The sequence below is a fragment of the Cebus imitator genome, unplaced genomic scaffold (assembly GCF_001604975.1).
Source record: "Cebus imitator isolate Cc_AM_T3 unplaced genomic scaffold, Cebus_imitator-1.0 Scaffold5, whole genome shotgun sequence".
Taxonomy (NCBI): Eukaryota; Metazoa; Chordata; class Mammalia; order Primates; family Cebidae; genus Cebus; species Cebus imitator.
Genome location: NW_016107320.1, coordinates 3,716,070 through 3,725,067, shown reverse-complemented (window position 1 = coordinate 3,725,067; position 8,998 = coordinate 3,716,070). Strand labels below are relative to the sequence as shown.

Sequence of the window (8,998 nt, the reverse complement as noted above, 5' to 3'; positions counted from 1 at the left end):
GGCTAATTCTTGTATTTTTAGTAGAGATGATTTTTCACCATGTTGGTCAGGCTGGTCTCAAACTTCTGACATCAGGTGATCCGCCCGCCTTGGCCTCCCAAAGTGGTACTGGCATTACAGGTGTGAGCCACTGCACCTGGCTTGGCTTTTGACTTTTAAATGAGTCTGGTTTTTCAGCAACTTCACCTTCCTTCTTGGACTCAACTCTGAAGTCAATAATAAAATTCATAATGTTCCTGTTGGAGACAGAGTTGTATCTTTTACTTTTCTTTTTCTTTCTTTTCCTAGACGAGGTCTTGCTCTGTCGCCTAAAACACAAAAATACAAAAAATACAAAAATTAGCTCTCTACCAAAAATACAAAACTTAGCCGAGCATCATGGTGTGCTCCTGTAATTCCAGTTACATGGGAGGCTGAGGCAGGAAAATCACTTGAACCCCAGAGGTGGAGGTTGCAGTGAGCTGAGATTGTGCCACTATACTGCAGCCTGGGCAACAGAGTGAGACTCTGTCTCAATAAATAAATAAATACATAAATAAAATAAATAAACTTCAGCATATAATGTGTGCAAGTCTTTTCCAGTGTCTTCTCCAAAGTACAAAGTTTCAAAATAAATGGAAAGTTATATAATTATATTCCATACTATACATATGATATATAATTACATATAGATACTACAGTGTATTCATTGGACGTGTGTGTGTGTGTGTGTATGTAAACAAGGTGCAAGGATAATGCCATTGTGTGCAAATGTGCTAAGGTGGAATACTTTCCTTTCCACATAACTGTTTTCAAAGAAGCATTAACTCTGAATGCCAATATTTTCTTCTACTCAAAAAGAAGGGCATACTTTAAAAAATGTTCAGTAGAAAATGCACAGTTTCACCATGAAAACATCGTCGTCATACTGGCTTTTCTTCAATGCCTGCTCATCACACCCTCCTTTCCCAGGCCCTAAAAGGACATCCACACCGGTGACTTTAGTGCCTGGCTTTCTTGGGAGGTTTCTTCTTTCTACCCTGGTGAAGCCTGATCTTGTTTTGCAGCAGTTGCCATAGGAGCAGCCCGTGTTGTATGTAGGGTGACTCCATCACTAAACAAATACATGCAAATAGCAGGGAAGGCTGATTTCAGCCTGAATACTTCAGACACCAAGGAATGGAAACGGTCTGTGCAATTTAAATAGAACAAATCCCAATGGTCCCAAGGGAAGTGGGTGTTTATTTTTAAACACAATGCACCATGATTCAGGCTTCTTGCATCACTGACTGAGCGTCCTGAGCAGGTACCTGTGTCTGTTGCATGGCGGGCTTAGGACCCTCAGCTGAGCCAGAGGAGGCGGGGAAACAAACCAGCCCTGCTCTAGGCTTCTTTCCTAGTGCCCTGGTCGCCTGCTCCTGCACCCTGTGAGCCACGGCCGCCGTTTGCATCCCCCGGCCAGGAGGTGCCAAAGGTGTTGGAGCACAGACCCGCTTACTCTGCATCTGGGGCCCTGGCAGAACACCGGGGCTGCGCGGACGGGTGGAGCCTGGCGCCATGTCCACAGTGATCGCCACCCCAACACACGGGATGTGCCTCTTCTGTCCGTGCACCCTGGCGGGGCGCAGGAAAGCTCATGAGGCTTGCACTTTCCAAGGACTTGGGAGCAGACGAGGGCGCGCCAAATCCGCAGCCCGCCTGGTTCCTTCCCAAGAGCCAGAACCACGGAGAGAGGACGCACACCAACTCCAAGACCGCTCTGCAAACGGGACAGCGAAGGAGAGCATCTTCTAACTTTGTAAACAACAACAAACAAACACACAAAAAACATGAATGAGCGCATCACAGTCCTGACTTGATTTCGAAATACTAGTTTTCAACGTTAGTATGTTATTACTAGCCATTTACTATTATTATGTTTAAACAGCATTCACTTTGTTCTTAAACTGGATTTTAGTTTTTTGAGGGCAGCTTTGGGTTCCCAGAAAAGCTGAGCAGAAAGTCCAGAAAGCTCCCATGCATCCTCTCTCTGCCCAACAGTTAGGCTGTTACCATCTTGCATTAATGTAGTACATTTATTACAATTGACAAATCAATGTGGATACATTGTTATTAATTGAATCCATGGTATACATTAAAATTCACTCTTTGTATTGTACAATTATATGGATTTTGACAAATGCATAATGTCCTGTATCCATTATTACAGAACTAGCTCCACTGAGCTAAAATTCCCCTGTTCTCCACCTATCCATCTTACCTCTTTCACCCCTTCCCCAACCTCTGGTAATCACTGATCTTTTTACTGTCTCTGTGGTTGGAATTGTATGTTTGTAGCCATTTCTGACTGGCTTCTTTCATTTAGTAATATGACTGTAATATCCTCCACATCTTTTCAGGGCTGATAGCTCATTTCTTCTTAGTGCTGAGTAATATTCTGTTATCTGAATGCACCATAGTTTGCTTATCCATTCACACACTGAAGGACATCTTGGTTGCTTCCAATTTGGGGAGATTAATGACTGGCCTTTTTTGTGTATCTGTAATTAAGAGATTACATGTCAGAAGTAATCTTCATATGGTGTTTATTAGCAAAACACGATAAGTAATGGCTTTCTGCAGTCAAACAAACTGGGAACCCACTGTCCCCTCATGTGGTTCTAATGCCTTCCTCCTCTGCATTCTCCTCTTGCACAGATTAGACACACAGTGAAATATTTTTTGAAATGTAATTGTTATGAAAATGATCCCCACTTCAGGCAAACAGTTTTTTAAACACGGAATATTTCAAGTGAGAAGTAAAAACTCACTTTCACACCGGCCCTATTCTCACTCCCAAGGTGAATACCCTTTATCATTTTTTTAAAAGGTAGACAAAAAGTAGGATTTATTGGTGGGCAGTAGGAGGATGCAGTATAATACAGGCCCTGATGAGTGCAGGGCCCACCACTTATCCAGAGGGCCAGGATTGGGGGTGTACTTGACCCCACAGCCATCTGGAATAAGCCACTTCTCAGCCACCATGTCTTCAAATTCATCCACATTGAACTGGGTAAAGTCCCACTTCTTTGAGAAGTACATCTTCTGACATCCAGGGATCCTGAACTTGGCCTTGTGTAGGGCCTCAATCACATGCTCTTTTTTTTTTTTTTTAAAAAGAAAGATGGAAGAAAGAAAGAGAGAAAGAAAGAAAAAAAAAGAATGAAGGAGAAGAAGAAAGAGGAAGAGGAAGAGGGAGAGAGAACAGAAGTGTTGCTTTATTGCCTAGGCTAGAATGCAGTCTAAAATTGGGCATTGAAAACTTCTTTTATACCAATAATTGTACTTAATAATGGAGACAGGAAAAAATGAGGGAAGAAAATAACAAACAAGCAGCCAACCAATATTTCAATTTAAACCTGTAAGTAGGTGTGATGTGGTGCTGATAAGAGTGTATATTTTGTGTATTTAAAGTGGAGAGTTCTATAAATGTTTATTAAGTTTACTTGTTCCGGATCTGAGTTCAAGTCCTGGATATCCTTGTTAATTTTCTGTCTCGTTGATCTGTCTAATATTGATGTTGAAGTCTCCCGTTATTATTGTGTGGGAGTCTAAGTCTCTCTATAAGTCTTATGTATCTGGGTGTTCCTGTATTGGGTGTGTATATATTTAGAATCATTAGCTCTTCTTGTTGCATTGATCCTTTTACCATTATGTAGTGTCCTTCTTTGCCTCTTTTGATCTTTGTTGCTTTAAAGTTTATTTTATCAGAGGCGAGAATTGCAACTCCTGCTTTTTATTTATTTATTTTTGCTCTACATTTCGTTGATAAATCTTTCTCCATTCCTTTGTTTTGAGTCTTTGTGTATCCTTGCATGTGAGATGGGTCTGGATGCAACATACTGATGGGTTTTGGATGTGTCTTTTGATTGGGGGATTTAGTCGATTTAAATTTAGGATTAATAATAATATATGTGAGTTTAATACTGCTATTTGATGTTAGCTGGCTGTTTTGCCCATTAGTTGAAGTAAATTCTTTATTATGTTGATGCTCTTTACTTTTCGGTATATTTTTGGAAAGGCTGATACTGGTTGTTCCTTTCTATTTGTAGTGGTTCTTTCAGAAGCTTTTGTAAAGCAGGCCTGGTGGGGATGAAATCTCTGAATACCTGCTTGTTCACAAAAGATTTTATTTTTCCTTCACTTATGAAGCTTAGTTTGGCTGGATGTGAAATTCTGGGTTGAAAGTTCTTTTCTTTAAGGATGTTGAATATTGGCCCCCACTCTCTTCTGGCTTGTAGGGTTTCTGCTGAGAGATCTGCTGTGAGTCTGACAGGCTTCCCTTTGTGGGGAGTGCTCCTTGTTCTGCGGCTCCATGCGGATATACATGATGACTTGGCCAATGTGAACCCTGGCCACAGTGCCCTAGGGCTTTCACAAACGCATCTCAAATACCTGTTTGGAGCCTACATTGATGGTAGTGCAAGGTCAGAGACATGAACATACATTGGAAAGGCCTGTCTCCAGGTCCCTTAGAGCCACTCATACAATAACAGGCTGCAAACACTACCAAAGAAGCAGCTGTTCACAGCCATTGCACACCAGGCCCCCATGAGGAAAGGAACTCCAACAGCTTAATTGGCTGCAGCCCTTTATCATTTTTACATGTAGCCTATGATCTGTTTCTTCTTCATATACAAGCATATATGTACATTGCCTTTTTATGGTAACAAAATATGTACACCCATTGGAATACATGTAAATAATTTCTTTAAAAAGCATCTTGCATTTGTTTTTAAGAAAATGGAAGCACATTTGCCTAAAATTTTATTTCAAATAAAATAAAATCTGATGTGGTTTGAAAATAAATCTGATATGGTTTGGCCCTGTGTCCCCACCCAAATCTCACCATGTGGCTCCTGCAATTCCCATGTGTTATGGGAGGAACCCAGTGGGAGGTAATTGACTCATGGGGGTGGGTCTTTCCCATGATGTTCTCATGATAGTGAATAAGTTTCAAGAGATCTGATGACTTTAAAAATGGGAGTTTGCCTGCACAAGCTCTCTTTGCCTGCTGCCATCCATGTAAGATATGGCTTGTTCCTCCTTGCCTTCTGCTATGATTGTGAGGCGTCCCCAGCCACATAGAACTGTTCTCCACTAAACCTCTTTCTTTTGTAAATTGCCCTGTCTTGGGTATGTCTTTATCAGCAGTGTGAAAGTGGACTAATACACTAAATTGGCACGAGTAGAATGGGGTGTTGCTGAAAAGATACCCAAAAATATGAAAATGACTTTAGAACTGGGTAACAGGCAGAGGTTGGAACGGTTTGGAGGGCTCAGAAGAAGATAAGAAAATGTGGGAAAGTTTGGAACTTCCTAGAGACTTGTTGAATGGCTTTAACGAAAATGCTTAGTGATATGAACAATAAAGTCCAGGCTGAGGTGGTCTCAGATGGAGGTAAGGAACTTGCTGGGAACTGGAGCAAAGGTGACTTTTGTTCTGTTTTAGCAAAGAGACTTGGTGGCATTTCGTCCCTGCCTTACAGATTGTAGAACTTTGAACTTGAGAGAGATGATTTAGAGTATCTGGGGGAAGAAATTTCCAAGCAGCAAAGCATTCAACAGGAGACTTGGGTGTTGTTAAAGGCATTGAGATTTAAAAAAGAAACAGAGCATAAAAGTTTGTAAAATTTGCAGCCTGACAATGCAATAGAAAAGAAAACCTTATTGTCTGAGGAGAAACTAAAACTACTGCAGAAATTTGCATTAGTGAGCTCTCCATTAAACCTCTTTCTTTTGTAAATTGGCCAGTCTTTGATATGTTTTTATCAGCAGCATGAAAAAAGATTAATACAAAGTCAAATAGAATATTTATTTTAAATTATCTTTTTGGTATCTTTAATGAGGGAGAGACTTTTGATTCCTTTTTTCCAAAATACAACTTAGTTTCATGATTCCTAGTGCTTCATTAAATGAATATGACATTGGTATCGCTCCTGAGCAGTGGAAGAGTTGGGAAGATGGCTTGGTTTGTCTCAACTTCAACTGCAAATTCTTAGATCAACCATTATTTGTGTTCTCTCATTCCGTCTTCTTGGTAGTATTATGCCTATTCTAGGAAGCAGCTTATCTCTTCTGTAACCAAGTTCCATTCAGAGTTGCTCATTTCATTCCTGTAGAATAAACTCTTTTTGGGAGGGTTCATTCTGTCTTAGCAAGCACATTTACAGTTCTTTAGGAAATGGGAATAGGATATGAGTTCCTAAATTCCATTAGGGTAATAATAACCATAGTGGAGGTTCAAAGCATAACCAAGTGTTCATCAATTTCATATGGAAAGCCTGGTTAAAAAACGAAAACAGGCTGGGCACGGTGGCTCACACCTGTAATACCACACTTTGGGAGGCTGAGGCGGGCAGATCACGAGGTCAGGAGATCAAGATAATTATATCTGACATGGTGAAACCCTGTCTCCACTAAAAAAACAAACAAACAAAAATAGCTGAGTGTGGTGGCATGCACCTGTAGTACCAGCTACTCTGGAGGTTGAGGCAGGAGAAACACTTGACCTCGGGAGGCGGAGGTTGCAATGAGCTGCGATAGCACCACTGCACTCCAGCCTGGGGACACAGCAAGACTCCATCTCAAAGAAAAAAAAAGAAAAAAAGAAAACGGCACTTCTTCTTACAAATCACTGCTTTTGTGGTAATAAGTTTACAGTGGAAAAAATTTTTTTACGGAATAAAATAGTACTGTCTTTACATTGGATCTTTAAACTACTAGGAGGGTGGTTTTGGTTTTGGTTTTCTTTTATAAGGCATCTTGATTACTCAGTTTGGACATCACTGTAGTATTCGCAGGAAAAGAATCTCCTCTTGATCAATGCTCTGTGTGAATGAACGAGCACACCCACTGGCACTTGGGTTGAGTCCATTGGCAAACTCTTTCACAGAAGGGACTTTGCTGGCTCCATGTTTTTGATATGAGTAAAACCATGGATTAGTGAGAAACCCCTTATATATTAATAGAAAATTCCTACCTTAGAAACTGTATTCACTTCTTGTTAGTCTGTCTGACTAGGCTTTTGAGCATCTACTAGATTAAAAAAAGAAAAAATCAGCTCTAGGAAATAGAAACTCTCCAGGAAGGGACTGCACAACAAGCATAAGAATGATGGGCTTCATCTGCTGCATATGGAATGTCACTAACTCATTTATTTAAATTATATATAAATGTGCACTGATAGGAGCTAGGAGTCATTTATTTTCCCCCCAGTCTTCTAACACTGTTACCAGCAAATAGTCCCATTTGCTCTATTTCCAATGTGAAAGATGTAACATAAGAGAACTAAATCAGGCAAAAATACTAAGCTGGTCCATCTTCTATATGTAAAATCCCTAAACCCACATGTGCTGCAAGGATTTGAGCCAATGGAAGTGGTGAGGTGACAAAGAACAGGGATGGTATATGCCAATGCATAATCACATGGCCTTCTGAGATTCCTAAATTTCTAAAGTCAAGTAGATTCAAGTCAATCATTTCCCAGGGCCAAGTCCTCTATAGGTAAATTTCTAAACACTATGAATTACTTGGCCAAATGCTGTGTTACCTGTTTAGATTATACTTTGATATAATAGTTAAACAAGCACCTAGATCACTAAACAACTTATTTACAAGTACCTGCAGGCTATTCATTGGCGTGGAAGATATTTTCCAATCCTGAGATTCTATGATAATGTTGAATTTTCTCAGGATGTTCACTCACTTGGTACAAGCTGTCTAAAGTAGCTAACTACTCAGACAGTGAGCCGACAGCACCACTGCAATTCAACCTAAAAAGCAGAAGTAACTTGAAGATTTGTTGCTATTTCTTGTTTTTAAACATCTTCAAGTTGAAGAACTCCAACACTCCTGGATTCACACAAGGTCTTATTAACAAAATCAAACTCCCCCCTTAGTTAAACAGGTCAACAGTCTGCTATAACCAAATGTGTGTTCCATTTTTTTGTGTCCATTAAAAGGACATAGACTAATAGGTAGAGAATATTTCCAATTTTATTTTATTTTTCTACTTTTTTTTTATTGGTCAGGAGAGAAAATGAGTTAAACAAAAAGTTTGGTTTTGATAACTGAACTCAAGCTTACCAAACAAAAATTAGACAAGAGGCCAGGCGTGGTGGCTCATGCCTGTAATCCCAGCACTTTTGGAGGCTGAGGCAAGTGGATCATAGGTCAGGAGTTCAAGACCAGCCCAGCCATTATGGTGAAACTCTGTCTCTACTAAAAATACAAAAATTTGCAGGGCATGGTGGCATTTGACTATATTCCCAGATATTCAAGAGGCTGAGGCAGAAGAATCACTTGAACCTGGGAGGCAGAGGTTGCAGTGAGCCAAGATCACGCCATTGCACTGGATGACAAAGCAAGCGAGACTCCATCTCAAAAAAAAAAAGAAGAAGAAAAATATTTTTAAAAAGTTTGATTTGATTTGTGGTTTTTCCTCTTACTGTTTATGTCTGTCAAGAAGACTTTACATATCTAGTTATCTCAATAAACTGTTATTTGTATAAAGGTATGTTGTGTTTTCTATGTGGCTATTTATTTATTCAATTGTTATTAATATTACATTGAGCATCAAAGATGTAACACATACTGTCCTATTTGAATTCAGGTATCTGTTCTGATGATCATATCTCAAGCATGTAATTGTTTCATTAACCTATATATATGTGTGTGTTTATATATATATACACAGCTTAACCAATATATATAAAGATATATATTTTTGTTGTCATTGTTATTTTTGTTTGTTTGAGATGGAGTTTTTACTCTGTTGCCCAGGTTGGAGTCCAACGGCGCAGTCTTGGCTCACTGCAATCTCTGTCTCCTGGGTTCAAGCAATTCTCCTGCTTCAGCCTCCCAAGTAGCTGGGATTACAGGTGCCAGCCACCACACCTAGCTAATTTTTGTGTTTTTAGTAGAAAAAGGTTTCATGTTGGCCAGGCTGGTCTTCAACTCTTGACCTCAGGCGATCCAC

At 39.9% G+C, this 8,998-nt stretch overlaps 1 non-coding gene across 1 annotated transcript; it reads right to left on the bottom strand.

Moving 5' to 3' along the window:
* Positions 1-4,473: 4,473 nt before the first annotated feature.
* LOC119472519 lies at positions 4,474-4,606 on the bottom strand. Its single transcript, XR_005201669.1, has one exon. It is a non-coding gene; the product is annotated as a small nucleolar RNA SNORA70 (small nucleolar RNA).
* Between the last annotated feature and the right edge of the window lie 4,392 nt (positions 4,607-8,998).